At 46.2% G+C, this 23638-nt stretch overlaps 1 protein-coding gene and 1 long non-coding RNA gene across 4 annotated transcripts in view; one reads left to right on the top strand and one right to left on the bottom strand.

The window, feature by feature from the left end:
• Positions 1–4774, bottom strand: part of DAGLA (diacylglycerol lipase alpha) — a 106602-nt gene extending 101828 nt beyond the window's left edge. For both annotated transcript variants that reach the window (XM_073346943.1, XM_073346944.1), the window contains exon 1: positions 4656–4774. The gene's annotated coding sequence lies outside the window, so the exon portion shown is untranslated. The remainder of the gene's footprint in view (positions 1–4655) is intronic.
• Positions 4775–5095: 321 nt separating this feature from the next.
• On the top strand, positions 5096–19252 carry LOC140912483 (uncharacterized). Of its 2 annotated transcripts, none has more exons than XR_012159292.1 (3): positions 5096–5255; positions 14634–14700; positions 18383–19252. It is a non-coding gene; the product is annotated as an uncharacterized lncRNA (long non-coding RNA). The 2 variants fall into 2 exon arrangements; XR_012159293.1 differs by having other exon boundaries at positions 5096–5266.
• The last annotated feature ends 4386 nt before the right edge of the window (positions 19253–23638 follow it).

Below are 23638 nucleotides of genomic sequence, written 5' to 3'. Positions count from 1 at the left end.
TGTTATATATCTTGCTCTGCCATGCTTCTCTTTTCTCCTAGTTATGCACATTTCTTTCACACTTTTTAAAGGAGTCTTATTTCTGATCATTTCAGGAAATATCTCTTCACAGTCCTTCATATCTTAGACGCTGGAGTGGAAAATATCTGTTTCAATCTCTCCTCTGCCTTACTGGTTGCACAATTGTTCCTTTCCGTAATTCCACTGTGCTTTGTGTCTCCCAGTTCCTCCTTCTAGCTTAGAGCAGAGAGTCTATATTTGGTAAGAGTCACTCTGAGTTTTGTGCATTTCAGTATGGTACGATCTGGTGCTAGGGTGAAACTTCTTTGTAGAGACATACAGCAGCCTAGTTTTTGTGACTTTTGATCTATTCTTTCCCAGTAGATAGCAGACAGTCTTCTCAGTGATAGGTCCAGGATCTTGAATGTAATTCCATTTTTGGTGAAGTTGTTTTATCCTTTTGCTTTTAGAGGTCAGCACTGGTGAGTCCTGTTAGTGATGCCATCTAGAAGTGGGGCATGTTTTGTCAAGTTTATGGTTCCTTCACACTTGATTGTGGTGAGCGTATACAGTACATCGGTTGTGATGGCATCAGAAGATGGGTTGTTGGGTTTTTCTGCATGCAGATCAGAAGAGGGCACATGTCCCGGTTCTGTTCTGCAGAGTCCTAGTTTGGGGCACATGAAGTATTTGCTCACAGAACAGCAGATGTAGGATGGGTTTGTTGGAGTTTCAGCCCATTTTGTGTAGTTTTCAGTCATAGTTGGGTTCCAGACTTTGCTCCTTTATGATAAGATGTGTTGAAGAGCACTTAACAGTTTTAGGAGTAGTCTAACCAGGGGGCTGTAGTTGTCCAACGCAATTTTTATGGCATAGAAGACTGATACCCAGCCCCATTGACAACCTAGGTCAGGAAGATGACACCAATCCCCAAAAAATGACCCCACCTAACACACACACACACAAACAAACCTCCATATAAATGTAGACACCTCTTCACCACACACACAGCCCAACAGAAACCAGTATCAGAAACAAAGAGATGAAATATTTGTTTTTACAGAAACCACATGCAGGAGTTGGTAACCACATCCTGCAATTTCGTTATCTCCCAGCCACTACTATTTCACTTATCCTGACCACACAAACAGTGACGTTTTCCTCTATCACCAAGCATGAGCTGTAACACCCTCCCTGACATACCAGAAAACAACCACCAGTGGCCTTCCTATTAAAGCCTCACACCTTTAGCTGGCTATATGTGGCTTTGTCCTAACAAGCATTTAACCTCCTTCCTACCTGGAAGGATGCTTATATTTTCATTTTAAGTATTTCTATTTAATACAATGGCTTATAGCTCTCTAAAGTAAGGATTCTTAATCCTTTTCATTGGTCCTCCCCAGAGCCTCCACCTTCCCCAATCTAACTTCACCTTCAGCATGGAGGAGAGACCTATGGTGCCTATTGGAATCACTGTACAGTGCTCCACCTTGATCTGACTCTAGATACAGGGCTGCACATTGGGAGCTATAGTCTCTACAGGCACCATAGCCACGTATAGAGGTGGCAACTGCAAACCGCTCTAATAAGACACCTAAGTATGGTCCCCAGAATCCTTGGAAGGGCCCAGAATGGCTCTTGGTTGGGCAAAGTTTGGGCATCCCTAAACTATAGGATGTATGGGTCCTACCAGTGTGGTTCAGCCTGTGCTTTTACATGCAGACAGCACTCTTGATTTTCACTGTTGTGGATTTTAAGGACAGATCTCATGACCTGCCCAGACTAGAAAAACTTTGGCAGAATTCATACAAATACTTTTGGGATGAATAAATGTTTCCAAATACTGATCCTGGACCAGTGAAGAGAGGGGAGAAAAATTATCCCTGCATCAAATCATCCTAAATATAGCCTCAAAGTCTCCTATTCCAGCCCTAGAAAGTGGCACTGTTATCTAATGCTTCTAAGGAGTAGAGTTGATGCTACTTGCACTGATAGTCAAACACATCCTTCCACCACAGCATGGGCAGGGGTTACTTGCTAGGATCGTCTGGGTATAGCTCACTAACTCAATTTCCTACCATTGCAAGGGTCTTCGATAATGATGCACCTCAGTTCCTGCTGTTCTCTGCCTGTGGCATATAATAGTTTAGTCTCAAGGGCTGTAATACTTTGGTCTAATTCTGGTTATTGGGCTTGGTGATGTTGTGACATTCTCCAGGTACAATCTGGACTGCTCAGCAGTTGTGTTCCCTCAATTCTCTAACCTGGGGAGCCTTTTACACACAGGAGTGAGAGTAACCACTCCTGGCCTACTCACACACAGCTTCTAGCATGTAAATTACTCCCAGCCATACTGTATGAGTGCTGAGCCAGCCACCCATGAATTACGTTGCAGAATGACACCAGCAAATCCCAATCCCAGACATGTCCCAAAATGTGTGTCTTGTACTGCCCAGCTCTTTCCTTCTGGACAATACAAGCTCATAGTAAGTCCATCATTTTATTAATAGAAAATGATATGCACAAATCCTGTTATCTCAAATGAAGTTTCCCAAACACTTCGATCCAAAGACACTGGTTTAAATCAAACAAGTTTATTAACTACAGAAAGATAGATTTTCAGCGATTACAAACAATGAGGCATAAAAGTCAGAATTGGTTACAAAGAAATAAAAGGTAGAACACAAACTAATACTTAACTTATCAAGCTAAGTGAATTCAAGGCAAAGATTTCTCTCAGCACTTGCTTTAGCAGTCTTACTGGCTGAAGTCCTTACAGACAGGATTCCCTCCCCACCTCAGTTCAAAGCTGTTTCTTTGTGCCTCGGGTGTCGTGGTTGATGTAGAGAAAGGAGGAATGTTTTGGGGCCTCTGTCCTCCTTTCTTATAGCTCCCTTTTTCTTTGAAAATCATCTCCAGCTGAGGTTCAGGCAACAGCCAGTCTATTTACATGGGACCCCAGCTGTTCCATTGCCAAGATGTAAACTTCTCATTTACACCCTTCTTCCTGCCAAACAATGGATACTTAATCAGGTGATAGTCCATTTGATTATGCTGACACCTGGTTGAAATACTAGCTAGTCTTATGTCTCTAGGGAACTGGCTAGAAGTTGTTTCTCAGACTTGGAACATGTCTTATACAGCAGAATTTACCAGAATTTACCATGATCAGCAGATTATGAGTTTTCAAATGATACCTCACAAAGCATACTTTGTACAAAATATATCAAGGTCTTGTACAAAGGATGAACGTAAGGGTACAAACTGTCACAGATGTTTACTGACTGGTGATAAACAGGAGTTCAGATTAGATGATCTGGTGGTCCTTTCTGACCTTACACTCTCTATGAATAGGTCAGCTGACTTGGGCTCCTGGGGCTCAGGCTGTGGGGCTAAGAATAGCAGTGTAGATGTTTGTGCCCCAGCTGCAGCCTGGCCTCTGTGGCCTCTGAGACCCTTCCTCCTCGCAGGGTGCAGGCTCCACCAGACCAAGCCCAAACATCTACACTGCAATTTTATAGCTCCGCAGCCTGAGACCGGGGAGCCCAAGTCAGCTGATTCAGTCCAGCTAAGGTCATGCTGTAGGTCTTTTATTGCAGTGCAGACATACGCTCCGACTCTGACTGTAACCCTTCTTCCTCATATACAATATTCCACACCACACAAAGGACCAGTGGTTAGAGCCCTGAACTGGGACACCAGTGACTTGGGTTATAATCCTTACTCTGCCACTGATCTGCTGCGACACCTTGCCCAAATAATTTAACCTCTCTTGGCCTCTGACTCTTTGTGTCTTTTGTCTATTTACACTGTATGCTCTTTGGGATAGGGGATGTCTTGTACTATAAATCTGTACAAGGCCAATCACAATGGAACCTGTAACAATCATAACAATACTACAGGGGCACATTGAGTTTGGACGTTGCCTTACATAAAAAAAAATATTTCCGGTAAATTAGAGGCGGAATTACAACGCTGAAAGACCCCCGAATCTCCTGAAACCAAGGGATTTCCACTCATCAAATAAGAGGAGAATTCTCTCCCTAAGCGTGGACTCAAAATTCACACACATACAAACTGCAGCCCCTGAACTCAAGACAGAAAACAGTAAGAAACAAACAAACCAGACTACACAAAGCAACAGGAACCAAAGAGGGGATACACAACCCTCGCTCCCACAAAGCAGCACCAAGAGGTACCCCAAAGCAGATTCCACACATCAACTCTAGGGATCCGGCGAACTCCACTATAAACTGGGAAAATGAGTATCTTCAGAGAGAGACCTCACCCTCAAAAGCCCCAACCACAGGCGGCGACTAAGCCCAATGCCCCTCTGTCAAGTCCCGCAACGGGGACCTCTCCTGACATGAAGCCACATGGAAAACACACCCACGAGGCGACAAAGACTTAGCTCCCTCCCAGCCCCACTTCCTGGCCCACCCCTTCCTCCGCTCCACGCCCGGGGGCCACCGCCTCATCCATCCCCCGCGACGGGAGGGGGCAGGGGGCACCTCCCGCCCCTCGCTCCCAGGCCGGGGGGGGCGGTTCCTCCTCCCGGGAGGGGGGCGCCCCCTAACCTCCCCTCCCCCGTCGGGAGACACCCCGCCCGCGGCGAGGGCCGAGCCGGGCACCTCCCGCTGCTTCCCGCCCCGCACCTCTCTGCCGCCGCCTCCGCCGCCGCCGCCAGCGGGCCAGGGCCAGGGCCGCGGCCGCCGCCTCCATGCCGGGTCTCCCCGGCCCCCCGATTCTGCCCCCGGCGCCTCTGCCCGCCGGGCCGCCCACTGCGTCAGCCCCGTAAGCCCCGAGTACGCACCCAGCGGTAACCATGGCGACGGCGGGCGCCTGCAGCGCCCCCTGGCGCCAGGCAGCGCGGCCTGGTTCTGAAAGCAGCGGTGGGGAGCGGGCGCTCCGGGGGCAGCGGGGTGGGGGGTGATGGTTGGGGTTTGGGTGCCCAGATTCCTCTCTTAGCGGGTGTTCAGAGAGGGGCCCTGTGCCCTAGGCCAGGGGTCTGCTGGAGGTGTAGGAAGTGGGGTGTGACAGCTCAGCCCTGACCTTGCTTCCTCCCCCCCCCCCCCCGCACGATGCGCAGGTCTACACTTAAATCGCTGCAGGGGCTGTGGCTCTGCGCCGCTGTAGCACTTCGGTGAAGACAGGAGAGCGTCTTCCGTCGGCGCAGTTAAGCCACCTCCGCGAGAGGACATCGCTACATTGATGGGAGAAGCCCTCCCATGGACACAGCACTGTCCCCCCTGCAGGTGAAGTTGGTGTAAGTGCATCCCTCAGAGGGGTTGATTTTTCACACCCTTGTGTGACATAGTTACACCATTGTAAGTTTATCGCATAGACCTGGCCTAAGACCACATCACCATCAGGGTTTCCCCATGAATAACAGATGAGGGGCAGCCACTGGTGGGTGAACCCCCATCAAGGAGTGCACATTCCCTACCAACGGGTCCCCTTGCATCTTCGGGAATTTCTTTATTCAAGAATAATCATTCTGTAACAATAATAGGATTTCTATAATGCTTTATGTTCTCAGAGTACTGCATAAAATTAATTAAATAATCCTCCCACGGTGATAATTGGGTACATATTATTCCCTATTTAGGGGGACTGGGAAGACAGCAAAGTGAATTTACTTAGCTAAGGCCATGCATTTAGCCAGTGCTCTAAGGTCAATCTCATTTTAGTTCCTGAAATGTTCGGACACATTTTCCCTCCAGCTTCCACTTTCCAGGCAGAAGCAGAAGTTCTAGATATCTCCAGCAAAAGCCTGTTTGCACCAGCTCTCCAGGCTGAACAGATTCAGATAAACATCCACACCAAATCCGGGTGTGATGCTCTTGCTCCAAAACTACATACTTGACCTAAAGAATCTCCTTTCAATTAACAGCACAGGGGCCCATGAAACACCGATAATTCCATTCTTCTACTTGAGCTGGTAGGATATGATAAATTAAATAACATATTTATTGAATATTGGTTTGCATTTTTACCAGCTCTATAGTTAGTGGAGTAATATAGTCCATCAATTCTACATTATTAATTGAGGTCCTGTTCGTGTTTATGCTAAAACTACTTTAGATTGCTCTGGTAGTGCACAGGTGACTTTCAGAGGGCATAAATTACATCTACACTCATTTTAAGGCCTCTTTACTCTGCTGAAGGAATATAAAGTGGCTTTGGTACAAATAAAAATCAGGCCCTGAATAGAATCATAGAATATCAGGGTTGGAAGGGACCCCAGAAGGCCATCTAGTCCAACCCCCTGCTTGAAGCAGGACCAATTCCCAGTTAAATCATCCCAGCCAGGGCTTTGTCAAGCCTGACCTTAAAAACCTCTAAGGAAGGAGATTCTACCACCTCCCTAGGTAACGCATTCCAGTGTTTCACCACCCTCTTAGTGAAAAAGTTTTTCCTAATATCCAATCTAAACCTCCCCCACTGCAACTTGAGACCATTACTCCTCGTTCTGTCATCTGCTACCATTGAGAACAGTCTAGAGCCATCCTCTTTGGAACCCCCTTTCAGGTAGTTGAAAGCAGCTATCAAATCCCCCCTCATTCTTCTCTTCTGCAGGCTAAACAATCCCAGCTCCCTCAGCCTCTCCTCATAACTCATGTGTTCCAGTCCCCTAATCATTTTTGTTGCCTTCCGCTGGACTCTCTCCAATTTATCCACATCCTTCTTGTAGTTTGGGGCCCAAAACTGGACACAGTACTCCAGATGAGGCCTCACCAATGTCGAATAGAGGGGAACGATCACGTCCCTCGATCTGCTCGCTATGCCCCTACTTATACACCCCAAAATGCCATTGGCCTTCTTGGCAACAAGGGCACACTGCTGACTCATATCCAGCTTCTCGTCCACTGTCACCTCTAGGTCCTTTTCCGCAGAACTGCTGCCTAGCCATTCGGTCCCTAGTCTGTAGCGGTGCATTGGATTCTTCCGTCCTAAGTGCAGGACCCTGCACTTATCCTTATTGAACCTCATCAGGTTTCTTTTGGCTCAATCCTCCAATTTGTCTAGGTCCTTCTGTATCCTATCCCTCCCCTCCAGCGTATCTACCACTCCTCCCAGTTTAGTATCATCCGCAAATTTGCTGAGAGTGCAATCCACACCATCCTCCAGATCATTTATGAAAATATTGAACAAAACCGGCCCCAGGACCGACCCTTGGGGCACTCCACTTGATACCGGCTGCCAACTAGACATGGAGCCATTGATCACTACCCGTTGATATATAATCATTTTACCCAGTGTGCAGCCTTACAAGGTCTTCCAGCAGTGCTAACCCTGTTATAAGCAGGGTGACAAAGATTTGGCAGGCATAAACCCCCAGAAGCTCAAGAATGTAGGAACAAATGGAGGCAAACTTGTGATAAGTTTTTTTTAAAAAATCATTTTTATTAATAAAGTCTACAAGTAGCTGTTCTATTTAGAATTTTTAAAGTCAACCACTCTCATTTCAACACTGGCCCACAAAATGCTTAAGGGGGACAGCTCTTACAAATCTGTAGATGTAACTTTACACGTGAGCCACCATCACATGTGAATAGCCCCATTGAAGTCACAAGCTTTACGCACAGAAGTAGTCTCCTTTGTCCCTGATTGTCCAAAACTATAATTGAACTCACTGGAACTACTGCATAGATGTGTTTGTAGGGTCTGGGCCACACAAAGTACAGCAAAAGGCATTGAATGTTACATGTAGTGTAACAAACTAAGCTTTATTTCAGAACACTTAAGAAACCGACACAGCTGATAGATGATGAAAAGTGAATTTAGCTCTTTTGTGGCTCTCTTTGTGCACTCCTCTTTCCCTGACACCTTTGAACCACCCTTAATCTTTTCTTTTACATACAGGTCATCAGCCTCCATTCTTTTGGTTAATTCACGTGAGAGCAGCTGGTGGTGTGGTTGGGGTAATAATTATAGGCCAGAGGCAAAGCAAAAAAAGTGAACTGCTTTAATAAAGGAGATTAATTCAACTGCATGAGCAGGAGAGAGGAAACGTTTTCTGAGTCCCAGAGAACCACTTCAGACCAGTTTAACTGAATCCCACCCCCATCATCTGCAGTAAGAATATTGATTTACAAGCTTCACCACCTTAGAACAAGTGGATAAGAGTTCGAGTCTGGACAGTTATCAGGGCAATGGAATGGTGGTGCATACCCATCAGTAAGTGGTGCAAGTTACAACTCCATCCCCATCATGGCATGTAACAAGGAAGGAAAATAACTAGGAGTTGCAAGTTAAAGCACCTTCCAATACACCCAAAAATTATCGAACATCCTCCTATTAGTTTTTCCTGCTACTCCATTCTCTTGCCCCCTCATCAGGTAAATGACACCAATTGCTGATATGTAATTTACACCACCATTTTAGCAATTTCTGAATATGGTCCCACTTGTCCAAAACCAGGTTCAGATAGGCCACTGGGGTCTTCAAGGTGTCCCAGCAGCACACAGCTGGAGTTAATCAGTGAAGAAACAAAACAAGTTCATATATTTCTTGGGCCAAATCCTGCTGGCCTTACTCACAGAAGCATGCTAATTGAAGTCAATGGTATTCTGGGGCTAGGAACAAGGATCCACATCATCCAGGAAATCTTAAAGAAAAGAAAATCTATCAATGATAAGTTTGAAAGGGTGGCAAAAAGGAACTGAAACATTTTAAAAACTCATGATTCATAACAGACTGTGCATTCGTAAGGTTTTGGTGTATTTCTTAGCCGGCACTGCCCAATCTACACCCTGTTATGACTAACTGCTATTATTGGTTGATCAGTGAGGGGAGAACATTCCCACCTAGCAATACCCCTTTTATCCTAGCACTCAAACTGCAGGTATCGCTGAACATCACAATGAACAATAAAATAAAAATCAGAGAAAGTCCATTGAGAAAACCCTATCAGGAGTTTTCCTAGAGCAAAGAGGGCTGCTTGTCACACAAGCTCTAATGCTCACAATATCTGGGCCTGGTACAGTCTCATGATTTTGCTCTGTAGCAGCTCTTGTGTTATGGTGTATGCCTCATCATAAAGCTTAGAGCTTTGCAGCCACATGTCATCACTCTCCAAACTCTCGCAGCCAGATTCACCCTCGCACTGCACTAGTACTAATGTCAAGGGGGTGCCAGAGCTCCTAGAGATCTTGCAGCCCTGAACCACAAGGACAGCTAAACAGCTTCTCCCACCCTGGAATACCCTTAATAATATAGGTTCTTTGGGAAAACTGAAAACCAGCTCTGTACCTACCACAGAAGTCCTCTAGGCCATGGTAACTCCCCCACATGGGCCTTATGGCTGCTTTGAGATCTCTTTCTGCCGGCACAGGTGGTGAAAAGCGTCTATAAGTCACCACCACCTGACTAGCCATCTAATTCACATGTTAGTCGTGTTAGTCTTTACATGTTTTCACATGTTAGCCGTGTTAGTCTTTATTCGCAAAAAGAAAAGGAGGACTTGTGGCACCTTAGAGACTAACCAATTTATGAGCCTTTACGTACTTCCCCATTTACTTCCACTAAGTTGGCACTAGATAGAGGATCTTTTTTGCTCCCTGTGAAAATATACTAGCTTCTGAGTAATAAGAGATCAGGAGAGCAAAACAGGTACCTATCAGCTGGAAGAGAAGGAGTTGCATCTATTAGCCACAAAATACCCCTCTTAAAGCTGCCACTGTTTGGCTTTCCCAATTTTAAAGGGCCAGTAGCAGAAAGGCATACTGGGGGGGGGGGGAAAGCCATACTAGTTCCTAATAATTCTTCCTATTCTAAGTCACTAAGGGATAGGGATATCATATATTCACCTTTTAACCAATTTTCTTCTATGAGGAAAAAAGCCCTAAATATTTCAAGCCCATCTTCTCTACCTCTATGTAATTGTGTTTGATTGGTCTCAGACTATTCAATTTGGAGGTTTTACCAAGGTAGAGAAATGCTTCATAGACTTTTCCTCAAAAGGTAGAAATGTCAGACAAAATCAGAATCTCTGAAGTGCCGGAAGATACCAGTGCTAAGTCTGTGGCTTCAGTTTCTCTTTAGCTGGAGGAATCCCTTTAGCAGCCCTTGCGTCTAAAGCAAATTATGCTACCATGAGAAAACAAGGTGTCATTGCTCAACACATTCTTTTAGGCTGTTAAATGGTTCTTTCACGTTATGCTAGTGCATATGTGTGCATATCTGCAATTCCTCCTGGTACTAGGATAGCTAAATAACATTATTATGCTATTACCAATCATATAACCACCCAACCCCACCCCCATTTGCCTCCTATGCCTGCTCCTTAAGGTGCTGAATGTTGATACACATTAGGGTGCTGTGCCAGAATAATCCTCTTATTTTATAAAAAGCTTGTATTTTATAGGTAACAGGTAAAATATGCATGTAGTACACACAGATGGTGATACAAGTTTTAGATGTGGCATTATACTACATAGATAAGAATAAAAGGATTCAGAAAAGTGTTATTGTTTGCAAGAATACACACAGGTACTTTAGTGCAGTATTGTTTTCTGTGAAAAGCAACACAGTTATTTGGTGCAGCATTGTGACACATGCTGTGTGATATTGGGAGTGGGATTGTGAGACACAGGTAGTTTCACAAGCAGTTGGATTTTTTTATGCAGGGAGGTATATAGTTATTTAGTGCAGCATTGTTAGGCCGAGGTGGGATGCAGGTGTTCCTCATTCAGCACATGAAAATGATTGACAATTTCCTAGCTATAGAACAGGGCTCTTTTAACTAGAGTGCTTGTCTTTGTTTCTCATGTGTTACAAGTCGCTCATTGGCTAAATGGAATAATCCTTTTAATGCATTAATGCCAAGGTAATGTTCAGATTTACTATCCAGCACCACCTGCTGGTAAGCCAGTATCAAATCTGATTTGGAGAATTTTATTTTCTTCTATGAATGTTGAAAAACAATTAGAACTGGGTTATTGACTTACTTCTAAACCAAGGAGTGCAATCTCCACACACATACCGTTTGTGTCAGGTCCAGACACACGGTCATGGTGGCCCATCACTGTGAACAACAGAGGAGATTGTCCCTGCATTTTTTCAGAGCCCTGAGTTGCTGATGCACTATAGTTTTTAGGGAGAGAGGCACTCAGCACCTATTGAAAATCAACAGAAGTTGGGTGTCTCATTCCCCATCTGTGCCTTTGAAGAGCTCCTTCTCAATGCATAAAGACACTAGTGTAACTTTATGGAATTTTTGATTGGCTGGTTCTGTCCCTGGTCCTTTCAATGCTTGTGCTTCTGTTCCTTCAAACAAACCTATCCCTGATATAAAACAGAGTCACATTTGAGCACAGTTCTCCTGAGTCAGCCCTCTGATTAAATCTTGATCAGTCTAAATTTAGCGGTTGAGATTCTGTACTGTGCCATCTGGAAGGTGCAGCCCACGGGGCTTCATGCCCTCAGGATTCTAAACTGCTCCAGAGGCCTTAACTCCCCCAACATAAATTAGAACAGACACAGGGGAGCGGCCTGTAGGCTGATCTGTAGTGCCAGGCAGCCCAGAATCTCTGTCATGGCATGCACTAAACAGACATGCCTCCTGCACAGAGATTTGCCAAGGGGGCAGTGTAGAGCTGCTTACATCAGCTCTACCCTGGGTCTGCACCACCAGAATTTTCCTCAGGCTTCTGTGCACAAGGACTAGGGTGGGGAAAAGAGTCTATTCCAGAGTCTCACACCGTTTTTACCTTTATCCTTGGATGCAAACCAGATTATATTTCAGAGTAGCAGCCATGTTAGTCTGTAGCCGCAAAAAGAAAGGGAGTACTTGTGGCACCTTAGAGGCTAACAAATTTATTTGAGCATAAGCTTTCGTGAGCTACAACTCACTAGTATTATATTTGCCACCTGTGGCTGACACCATTCAGTGGCATTTCCCTGGGATTTCTAACTGCTATGCTGTGGGTTGTGTTTTCAGAGCTATACAGCTGGGTTGCAATTTAATTTTTTTTAAATAATTTTACTCTTGAACACAAATATTCAGAAGCAGACATTGTTACCCCAGGTTTTCTGCTCTGAACATCTGATCAGAGTGAAGCTCTACACACTCAGAAGGCATGTTCATTACATAAAAGTCCCATAGCTGCAGATTGTTGTCTCTACAGGTCCTTTTGCACATGACAAGTAGAAAGCAATGCAGCACCCTGCTGCTAGATACATTTATCTTGTTAACGTCTCTAGGGCACATTGTTTGGGAACAAAGTCTGGGTGATGGCTCTGGACGCTTCCCCCTTCTTGAGGATCATATTTGCATGCAATTATATATGTCCACACTGTAAACATGCCCAGTGCTGCAATTTCATAGCGTCAAGTATCAGAGGGGTAGCCGTGTTAGTCTGTATCCACAAAAACAACGAGGAGTCCAAATAAATCTGTTAAAGTCTTTAAGGTGCCACCGGACTCCTTGTAATTTCATAGCGGTAGCTTTACAGTGAATACCTGGTTCCAGGCACGAAATTGTTTCCCCAGCGACTATTTGTGCTGCTTTGCGTGAAGTACCCTAAACTGTATGAAAGAAATCTTTAAAGCTCCCAGCCTGGGAAGTGTACAGTGGTACACACCCATCCGATCTTTGCATGCCGTGTCCTCCGTTTTCAAAGTTCTTCATGATTTCCAGACTTTTTTGCTGAAGACCAATTTTCCCCATAGGCTGCACATGGTAATTCAGGGCAATGCTTGCTACTAAGAATTCTGTACACACAAATGGATCTCTCAGCTGCTTTTCTAACTTTGTGCCAAACAAATGCAGAAGCCAAGCCTTTGCAGACTTACTATAAATTCAGGCAGCGTTTTCCCCCAAGTGCTAGCCAGCGTCATAGACACTGTAACTTCTCAGCTATTTCTTGCAGGGGAATAACAGTCTCACTTTAATGAGAATGTTGAACACAGTTTTGCTGAGTTCTCTCAGTCCCACTAAGTCCTTTAGCAGAGCAAAGCATATTTTGTCTAACCCTCAGTGAAAGGTGATCTTTCTTGCTTAGAGGAAGTTTGATCTTGTGGCTAAGTGACTGGATTGGGCTTCAGATGATCTGCATTCAAGCCCTGGTTCTGCAAAAGACTTCTTCTGTGACCTTGGGTAAATCCCTTAACCTCACTGTGCCTCACTTCCCCCTCTGAAAAATGGAGATACTGCTGCCTTCTTTCTGTCTGGTCTATTCAGAGTGTAAGTGCTCCAGGATAGGGACTGGGTGTTACAATGTGTATGTACAGCACCCAGCACTGTGAGCCCGCAATCTCATTTCAAACCCTTAAATGCTAATTGATACAAGTAATTAATTATAATTGACAGGAACGCTGCTCTTTTTCTCTACTCTTGCTCGGATACTGTGGTGATCGGGGCCCTACAAGGACCCAGATAGTATAAGTAGTATGTTATCTGCTTCTAAAATCTCATGTAATTGTTTCTTGTGAAAGCAGAACTGTTGCCAACTCTTGCCCTATTTGGTATATTTCTTGGTGCACATCTACACTGGAATAAAAGACCCGCGGCGTGGCCATGGCTGGCCTGGGTTCACGGGGCTCAGGCTGCTGGGGTAAAATTTGCTGTGTAGACATTTGGGCTCCTCGCAGGGTCCCAGAGCTCAGGCTCCATCCCAAGTCTTGAACCTCTACATAGCTGAAGGAACAAAATATGGACACTGTGTAGAATTAAGCACATTGGTTTATTACACACAGCGCTGGCGGAGTGTAATAAAGAAGAAACAGGGCCCCTTTCATTGAAGGGCTAAAATCTATATGCTGTTTTTGTTACAATCTGATACATAGACTGTGTCAGCTCTTTTTACAGGCCCCAAAATCCAGAGTTTGGTCAAGAAAACAGAGGCCTAGCAAATAGTGAACAATATTAGCTAAGAAGCAGAACAAACAAAGAACAACTTTGCTTTTTGCTAAAATAAGCTTGGTCAGCAAGAAGCTAGGTGGAAATTATAATTGGGGGCTTTATCTCAAAGTTGCAAACAGACCAAAGAAATGAAAGGGGCTCTGTTTCTTCCGTAGAAAAGGTGCCCTTCTACACTTCTGGCCTTGAGTTTATGGAAGAGGTTCAAACATGTCAGTATAAGATATAATATCCTCCCTCTCACAGATGTGCACCTCTCCTCCAAGCCATTGCCAGTGCCTGCCTTAGAAACACAAATGAACAACTAAAAGACAATCTTTATTGCTATATACTTTTCATTTGTCCTTTTGCTTTAACTCCTACACGTGTACCTGTTGGACAGTCAGGGGAGCTACTTCATTCCTATGAATTCCAAATCAGAATTCAACATATGTATTTTATACTAACACACTCTATATCTTGTTTAATGAAAAACACCTGTGTACTAATTAAGTGTCATATGTAAACTTGAAACCATGGGTGGAGACATTACGTAACTTTTTAACCATTGGCTACTGTGCTTATCTTGTCTTGCTGCTAGATCTATCCAAGGGTTTGGGACTGCCTACCCCATCATTTCCCTCCGCCCATGGAAAATCCATATAATCCATTGTAATCAATTGTTTGGCAGTGTCTTTGAGCCTAATAAGCAAGGTGACACTCCGCCAGCGCTGTGTGTAATAAACCCACGTGCTTAATTTTACACGGTGTCCATATTTTGTTCCTTCAGGTGGGGGCTCGTCCGGGATGCAAGCTTGTGAACTGATTGAGGAACTGAGGCTGAAATCCAAAAGGAGGTGAGTATGTTTAATTTACCACCTCATTAGGGCAGGGATAGAAGTTTCTCATCCCCTTTCAGACACATCTTGTTCCCACTTTTTAAATTTAAGTGCAAAGGAACCTAAACACATGTAGTATAAGCAGAGGAGTTAATAAAGGTACCAGTTGGGAGGGGAGACATGTGCAAGAGGGTTATGTACTGTTACGGAGGACTTGGATAAACCACCAGCAAGCGATTGGCCATGAGTTAAGCCCAGGACTGGCTGGGTACGCTAGTGGTAGGCAGTGCAAACTGATGGTCCCATTTCCTCATTGCACGTAACATTGCAAGCCTTAGGGGAGCACCCCCCAGGCATGTAACATACATGCCTTCGAGTAGTGCAAGTCTCCAATAAAGCTGGCAATTGTGTGTAACCTAAGATCGTGGTATTCAAAGAGGGGGGAGACATGCATCCCCATCAAAGCTGTCAGTGTGGAGATTTAGACCACAGTATTCAAAAGGGGGGAAACATAAATCCCCATTAAGGCTGACATTTGTGGAGATTGAAACCACAGAAATAAGGGGGAAGACGTACATTCCCAACAAGGTCAGCAGCCAGGGTGAGAAAAAGACCATGGCATCAAAAGGAGAGGCAATAATCAGCTCTCGAGAATATTTGGAGTATAAACATGTCAAACCCCGACAAACAGCAACTAAAAAAAACAAACTATTCTGCTGCTGAACCAGAGGCAGATCTGGTAACTTGGTGGAATAATCAGAAAAGTGACAAAACAGACAAGGCAGTAATAGTGTTATTGGTTATACTCAACCTAAAAGAAAGAGAAATTGCAACTTTAAAATCTGAGAATCAGGCTCTGAAGGATAAGAGCTTGTGCTTTAAACCATGTAATTGTCAGGAAATTGGAAAAGATCTCAAAACAAAAGAACTACATTCACCATGCCTGGGACACACGCCCAGAGCAGGAGGGGGAGAGCCCACTCCCTGCATTTGTCAGCCAATAGCACCACTGATTAACTATCTGTGGGAAAACTCAGCAGCACAAGACAAATGGGAGGAATCAGAACCCCCTTCATACATTATTTTGTGCAAAAGGCCAAATTTAAGCCCCCACAGAGATAATGAAGGGACACCACAAGGATTAATTGCCCCAGGGGAGCAAGTACAGCGTATGGCTCCAATCAAAACGCAGCTAAGAAGGTTCAGAAATGTTAATGCAGAGGGTGAACCAGGAAGGGGACTCAGGACAGAAACCACTAAAATCTACCGTCCCTTCACCCCCCAGGAAAAACAGGCACTGTTGTCTGATTTAACCAAACTCTGGATTTTGGGGCCTGTAAAAAGAGCTGACAGTCTATATATCAGGTTGTAACACAAACAGCATATGGATTTTAACCCTTTAATAGCAATTTTACAGCCCCGCAGCCTGAGCCCCGTGAACGTGAAGCAGCTGCCCCTGGCCAGCCATAAGTGTTTAATTGCTGTGTAGACGTACCCTTAAAGCCCCAGCCCCCAAAGTCATGTGATTACATGAGACTTTCAGCTTCAGTTTTAAGAGAGTACATTTCTAGCCCTCAGGTTTGCAGAGGAAAGCTTCAAAATGTGAACCCTGAAGCCAATAAGCACCCACAATTTATCGTTTTTTAAAAGGTCATGGTCTTGGAGACCCGACTCATCGTTTTCTTAAAGCTTAGTGTTGGCACTACGGTAACCCTGGGGCTTCATTGAAGCACCTGCCAAACTTACTATTGAAACACCCAGTTTTCTTCCTCTGTTTTATTCCTGTCAACTATTTACTATTTCTTCTTGTCCGTCCCCCTCCTGCCCCCGGCTCCCCACCCACACGTCCCCTTTATACCCTCGGTTCCATCTTCAACACTAAAGTGTTGTTAGGAATAACAGTTATAGCCAGAGATGAAGCAGGAAATATAACAACAGCTTTGTGAAAGTGGGATGAATTCAACTCAATGAACAGGAGAACTGCCCTAGCCTCAAAGCTCCAGAAAACCCTTTCAGGCTTATTCAGCAGCAAATCACCCAGGCAAACTCTAGAAAAGATATTAAGTCAAAAGAATTGACATAATCAGAAGAGTCACTGGCTGATCAGGGATCCTGAGGGCAGGGCTCTGTCACCTGCCAGTTTCAGATTGCTCCTTAACGCTTTTTCACAGGTGTCACAGACACAGGAAAAGTTTACAGGTCACCCATGTTTTGCTTGTCTCGGTTCTCGCTTTGGGAAATTTAGATGGTATCTAAGATGGTTCATAGAGCTAGGTGTTCCATTTTTCCATATACAGACACTTTCAGTCTGAATTATTGTTGTCTTAGATGAAGGGAAACAACAAAATAAGAGTGATAAGAAATAAAGTCTCCTTGGGGAGACCACAGTGTGTGTGATTTCTCTGTACCATGCAGCATCAGCTGTGCCAAGCACATTTCCCAGAACTTTAAAGGGGCAATGCACAAACAACGTCACAAGCTACATACACCCCACAAAAGCTGGCTTGTTGAGCTTGCTTTATCGGCCTCTTGCCATCAGCTGAGAGTGACTGAGAGCATCAACAAGAGCCAGTGCCATTGGGAGATTACTTACAGCTAAACGCATTGCCACCCAGTCTTCCTTGGAAGCTGTGAGGGGGCTGCATTAATTTCTGGAGATTTGTTTATAGTGCTAAAAGTGAAATAGTCTCTATAAACAAAAATACTCTCAAATAAAAAATTACTAGATCCTAACTGTAGTAATAGGCACCTTTCCCTCGGCCACTAATAGTTCCAGCAGGGCCATTAATCAGTTTCCCCAGAATGTTAGCATATAGGCAGCCCATCAAAACCCCGCCCCCAGAATGTTAACATATATGCAGCACATCCAACCGATAGAAAGAGGGAACGTCATGTTTCTATGTAAAGAATCCGTACGACAGTGACAAATGAGAGGGGTCCTGAGACAGCCAAACGCAGGAGGAGGAGGAGAGAGAAAAGTGACAGAGGGTTTGACAGGCAGACTCTGCTTTAGACGCCTAACCAAGGAGAAGAAAGGGACAAATGGTTGATAAGGGAAATGGGACAGATGGTTGGAACAAACAACTTGCTGACTCTTGGGGACTTAAAACTCTCCAGATTCTGTGAGGAAAAAACAGGCAGCAAAGCAAAAATCCTTAACACTTGTTTCGCTCTCCAAATGTCATGACAGATCATTTCCTAGCACGAAAGGACAAAAAGCAACAAGTGGAGAGACAGTTGGACTTAATACTCCAGCACACCTATAGTTGTCTCTCTGTCCATCATCTTCTCTCCCTCCTTCCCTCTCTCCCTATTCCTCCCACTCCTCTTCTTTTACTCTTTCACCAACACTCTCTTCACCATTTTCTCTCCTGTTTCCCAAAGACACCATGGCAGATACGACCGCCAGAGCCCCCTCTTGAGCTGCCGTGCAGCATTTTCCATTGCACTCCATCAAGTATGCGAGTCACATTTGAGCTGTGTAATATCACGGCTCTGGGACATGGAGCAGCTGAGTAATGTCATAGCTCTGGAATTCAGAGCAGCTGGGTAATATCATGGCTTCGGGATACAGTAAGACTGTACAGTAAGACTGTGATATGATGACTGGAATTCAGAGCGGCTGGGTAATACCATAGCTCTAGGACATATTGTCCTTTGGGGGGTGCATTTACACCTCTCGCTGTTGTTCTCATTACAGTGCCAGGTCTTGTCTGGCTCAGAAGTCTCTGACTTGAAGAACTGCAATTGCATGAAACCAACAGGTCCCTGAAATCTCTGTCACAGAGCAAAGGGGATGAGCGAGAGGGCAGGAGATACTGCAATTTGCTGGGGATGGGACACCTGCCAAGAATTTGTCAAGTTCACTGACAGCAATAAACAATCTCTGAAGGAGGGAGCTGAAAAACTTTGCCAGCAGGGAAGGCAGAGTTCACAAAGCAAGATACATATCATCAGTGTAATATTCAAGATCATCTTTGGACTGAGATTTTTTTGAAGCATGGCCTAGTGGACAGAGCCCGGGACTGGGTGTTGGGAAACCTGCATTCTATTCCCAGCTCCACCACTGACCGGCTGCATGACCTTGAACAACCCACTTTACCTCTGTTTCTCATCCCATCCTTTGTCTGTCATGTCTATTTAGATTATAATGTATCACCAGTAAGAGAACTCTCCAAACTCAAGAGATCTAGAAAATCTAAGTTCAGGTTTTCAAGGGTCCCTGGAGGCAATGACCCTGTCTCCTTCTTTCAGACCACTTTTCAGATGCCCTTGACATAAGATCCTTGTAGAAGGTTCCCCCAGGACCTTCAGATCTGAAGGCAGCATTGAGTGAATGCTTCACACACACCAGGGAGAATGCTGAATGGCAACCACAGAACTGGCCAATTGGCCAGATTTCTCCCCCAGCATGTCACCAAGCAACAGAGAGCATTTACTCTTGTCATCTGAGTGCTCCAGGGATAGCGCTGCATTGCACTCACATACTCCTGCTCCCTCGTGCCCAGGTCTAGGGCTATGTCAGGAGACACTGCTATGAAGAGTTCTCCTTCATCAGGAATACCAGCCAGCAAGGGGCTATGGGGACCATCTCAGCAGCTTTACAGGCACTGGTTCCCGGATGCTCAATAAAGGGATAAAGCATCGTGGTGGATATGTGTGAAGTTTTTTCTACTGCAGCTGATTGTGGAAGGTGCCACAGTCAGGCCAGGCCAGGCATCACAGTACGCTCTGTTATATCTGGCAGGTGGCCGGAGAGATTCACTCAGGCCAAGTTGGATGAGCTAGAGCTGGGGAGGGGGACTTGTCATGTTGTGAGACGGTGTGTATCACGTAATAGTTGTAACATTATTGGGCAACACCAGGTGGCCCTATAACAGCTAGTCTTACAAGATCTGTTTAACTGACTATGTAGGCAGTTAGATCTTAGAGAAATACTTATTGTTTGGGGTACTTCTTTTCATCAGCTGGGTGTATCACCAGAAGAACTCTCTTAGGTGCACAGCTCCTGCTTACAAGATATACCCACACATGCAAACAAAAACTGTTACAGAGGGGCCCTTACCATCACCTAAGCTGCCCGTGTGCTGGCCACACTCTGGAGACACCTTGGTGGATCACAAGAGGAGGAGAAATCATTAACAAGTCTTGTCCTGATATCGCCAGACAGGGGCAAACTTCCCACCAAGCCCTTGCTGCTATGGAGAGTGTGAGACTTTCCTTTAAACTCTCACTTTCCCTTTCTTTTGTATTTAGCCAACAGAGCAGATCCAGCTCAGGCTCATGTGAGCCAGTGAGAAACCAGGCACAGATTCCGCATGCTGGAAAGTCAGCAAAGAGATTTCTGCATCAGAAAGAGGCTGCAACCAACCCTCTTCAAGGCCCTTGGGACAGCTGTAAGGCCAGATCCTTAACTGGTGTAAATCAAAGAGCCAATGGCTGCAATGGAGCTGGATTGATTAACACCAGCTGAGGAATTGTCCCACAGTTGTCCACCCACCCACCAGTGGAGATCCCCCAGGTTGGATGGGGGTAGTGCTTCCTGCATCCCCCAATGGCAAGTGGGGTCAGACTGGCTGAGGAGGGGTGTAATTTACATGTTCCTGCACCAGCCACAATGAATCTGGCCTGACCTCCCCAAGCGCTGGCTACTCCTGCTCTTGCTGCAGGGCTCTGACTTTCAGCATGGCGCAGGCATAACATCTGCCAGAGGAAGCTCATGCCCTCCCGCTTGTGTGTATCTAGCCTCCCCCAGCTCAGACTCTCCCACACACACACACACTCCCGGCAGCAGTGGAGATGCACATCTTTGACATCCACTTTCCGCAGAAAGAACGTGGCTTGGAGACTTATTTTTCCACAATTCGGCCCATTCAAACATGCCAAGTGCTGGCCTGGCAATGGGCATCTGGCAAGGAGCCACTTGGTTGCCAAGGAATCCCGGATGCCTCCCAAACACAGAGGCTGTTACAAGGAGCTCAGCAGAGAACAAGGGCCTTAATTGGAGACTGCTGTTTTGACAGAGATCCAGGAGGAGACACAGAGCGACATGCTTCCCTCCCGGGCTCAGAGCAGCAGACAAGCCAGGCTACTGTGGCCATCAGTTTCCTCCGGAGCCACAATGCTAGTGACTGATCACGCTTTCCCCCATTGGGCTTTATGGGTATCCTGCACATGCCCTCTGGGCATCAGAAAGGCCTTTTTTTTTTTCCAGACACCCACCCCCTTTTTTAGATCCTGTGCCCCTGCTGGGGCTTTCTTAGGGCATTTTCATGGCAAGGGATGGTTTTGTCTTGAAAGATGGATGGCTGATCAGATAAAATGGTGTACCAAGTACAGGGCAAGCGTATGCTTCGTGTTTCACAAGCACACCCCCATACATGGGATGACTCGGGGGATTGGTAATAGAGCCTTCACCTAGCCCAGATTGGTAGTGACCAAAATTCACAGCCTACAGGAAACGTGGATGGTCTTGGCCTAATTCATAATGGGCATCCAACCCACTGGCCCAGAGGGCTCCCTAGTTGACAGCCAAGGATCAAATAGGCCTGGAGACAACGTGCCCCTCACCCACAAAGCAGCAGTCCCTCTGCGATGGGGTGGAGCACTGCAGCATGGGAACAGCCAGCGCTGCTTCTGGAGACAGACGAAGAGCTCTTGTCTCCAGGGGTGTTCAGCCAGCGCCTTTCACCACCATTTATTTTAAATTGACTTTGAAAATATTGATCTGCTGATTTTTAAAGTCCACAGCAGCACAGTCTCTGCCCAGGCAGCTGGTATTGCAGACACTACTGCGGCTGCTCACTCGAGCACGGAGTGCCTTGAATCTTCCCTGTAGTTCCCATCTGCTAGGATTCAGATTAATGAGAGACAGGTGAGAATGGGAACCCCCTGTGTAAGGGCCAGCCCACAGAAAAACGAATGCCGGGGAGGAAGGCCAGGGTAAACCTCGTTTCCCCACAACCCCTAGGTCTCAGCAGATGTTTTGCTTCCTGCTGCATCCGTCCCCTCTGTACTCTGTATGATGAACTTTACCCTTGGTGGTGTCTGAACTCAGCTCCCTTTACCAAGGAGGGCTCCACCTCTCCTGGGTGAACATTGCTTAGCTAGCCCCTCTAACTCAGTGCTCTCTGACTCTACCAACTGCCTGTGAGCAGCCCAGGAACACTGGCAACACCTACCCAACTCCCAGCCTTGCCCAGGAAACTGCAGCTGGAAGATATATCCCTTCTTTGCAGTGACAGGCAATCAATTACACATTGCCACATCTACCGTAAGGGTCGCCTACCATCCCCATCGGTTTGCACGGAGCTCAGCGCTGAGGCTGCCAACTCTCTTGATTTTGGCCCAGCAGTTCTGACTTTGATGAGGCCATCCAGCAAATTAGGCCAGCAAGACATTACAGGCCTGATTTTCAAGATTAGGTGCACGTAATTACTCATCCTACCCTGCCTGTCTAGCCTGTGTGCAAAATCACCGCAATTACCCAGCCCAATCTATATGCACTTTTCCGGTTACACAGCTGCCTGGCCACTTGCACACCTGCATATAAAAAGCTGGAGCGATTGGCTGAGTTGCTGTGTGCTATCATTTAATATCAGACTTTGATTGCCAGGCCCTAATACGTCCCTGGTTCCCTTTCAGCTCTGGCTCACCGTTAGCAGGGTAGGATGCCGCGTGGTCGCAACACTGCAATGTTGCTTGGTGACCTGGTGCCTTGTCGACAACCAGTCCCGCTGCTGAATCGCGATGCAATGACCCTGCATCATGACACAGCACACCGTGATGCTGCAATGGCAAGTGGTCACAATGCAGACGTCACGCTCACTCAGATTATTCCCCTGGAAGATTTCCCCTTGGCCTCTGTCCCTCTTTGCTGGAGGAGTCGTCTTGTGGCCTGTGCTAGTACGTCTAAAATTGTCAGAGAGAGAGAGAGAGTACACACGCCTCCCCGGGCCCGCTCCAGGGGATTGCTTGCACTGTTGCATCTTGCATTATTGAGTGGAAACTGGAGCTATAACAGTCTCCTTGAAATTGCTCTGTCCTGGACACTGGGTTCATTATCAGTGACACTGAGTTATTCTACAGAACGCTCTCTCTGCCAGTTCCGCTCCAGATCCTAGCTGCCAGTAATGTGATTCTATCTCCTGCCTTCTTTCCCTCTGTCCCTGTACCCCCGCCCCTCCCGGCCTTTCACATACCCGGAGCTAGCAATGTCAGGATCATCAGGAGGTGCCCTTTCCTGGGGAGTTAATCACCCAGCGGGCAACAGACACGCATCCCAGGGGCAGTAAGCACTGCATACCCCCATGCCTGATGAATGGCACAGTGTGATGATCTTTCCCATCAGAGGGATGTCTCCACTCTGCTAAATACCGCTACTGCTAGGAGTCCCTCTCAGCTGGGATTGATTAAGCCTCCCCAACAGCACTGATCTGATTTGGTCCTATAGGTAGAACCAAGTCATGCGAAGCAAACTGCTGTAGCCTTGGTAGTTTCAAGGGCGCGGCTTGGTGACAACTGGATCCTGTCTACAGGGGCAAAACCAAACAGGACCATGACAACTGGGAGACTCCCAGCTGTACCATCGTAGCAGTAGTGTAGGTGGTCCCTTCCTCAGTGTGGGAAGTTGCATGGGTGAAGGCAGCTTGGTGCCCAAAAGGGGGCTCCAGAGGAGGCAGCAAAGGGAGTCCCAAGGCAACGATCCTGAAGGGGTGTAGGCCACAGAAAAGGAGAGGCAGGATGGTCCAGTGGTTAGAGCATTTGCTCGGGAGCAACTGCCAGCTTCAATTCCCTGCTTCGCCACAGACTGGCTGCGTGACCTTGGACAAGTCACTTCGACCCAGATTCTCCAATGAGAATCACCTTTGAGGATCTGAGCCTTAGCCTCTGAGCCTCAGTTCCCCATCTGGACAATGGGCATACTTGCACTACCCTACTTCCCCGGGGTGTGATG

Source organism: Lepidochelys kempii, chromosome 6 (assembly GCF_965140265.1).
Source record: "Lepidochelys kempii isolate rLepKem1 chromosome 6, rLepKem1.hap2, whole genome shotgun sequence".
NCBI classification, from domain to species: domain Eukaryota; kingdom Metazoa; phylum Chordata; order Testudines; family Cheloniidae; genus Lepidochelys; species Lepidochelys kempii.
This window is presented reverse-complemented; position numbering and strand designations above follow the sequence as displayed.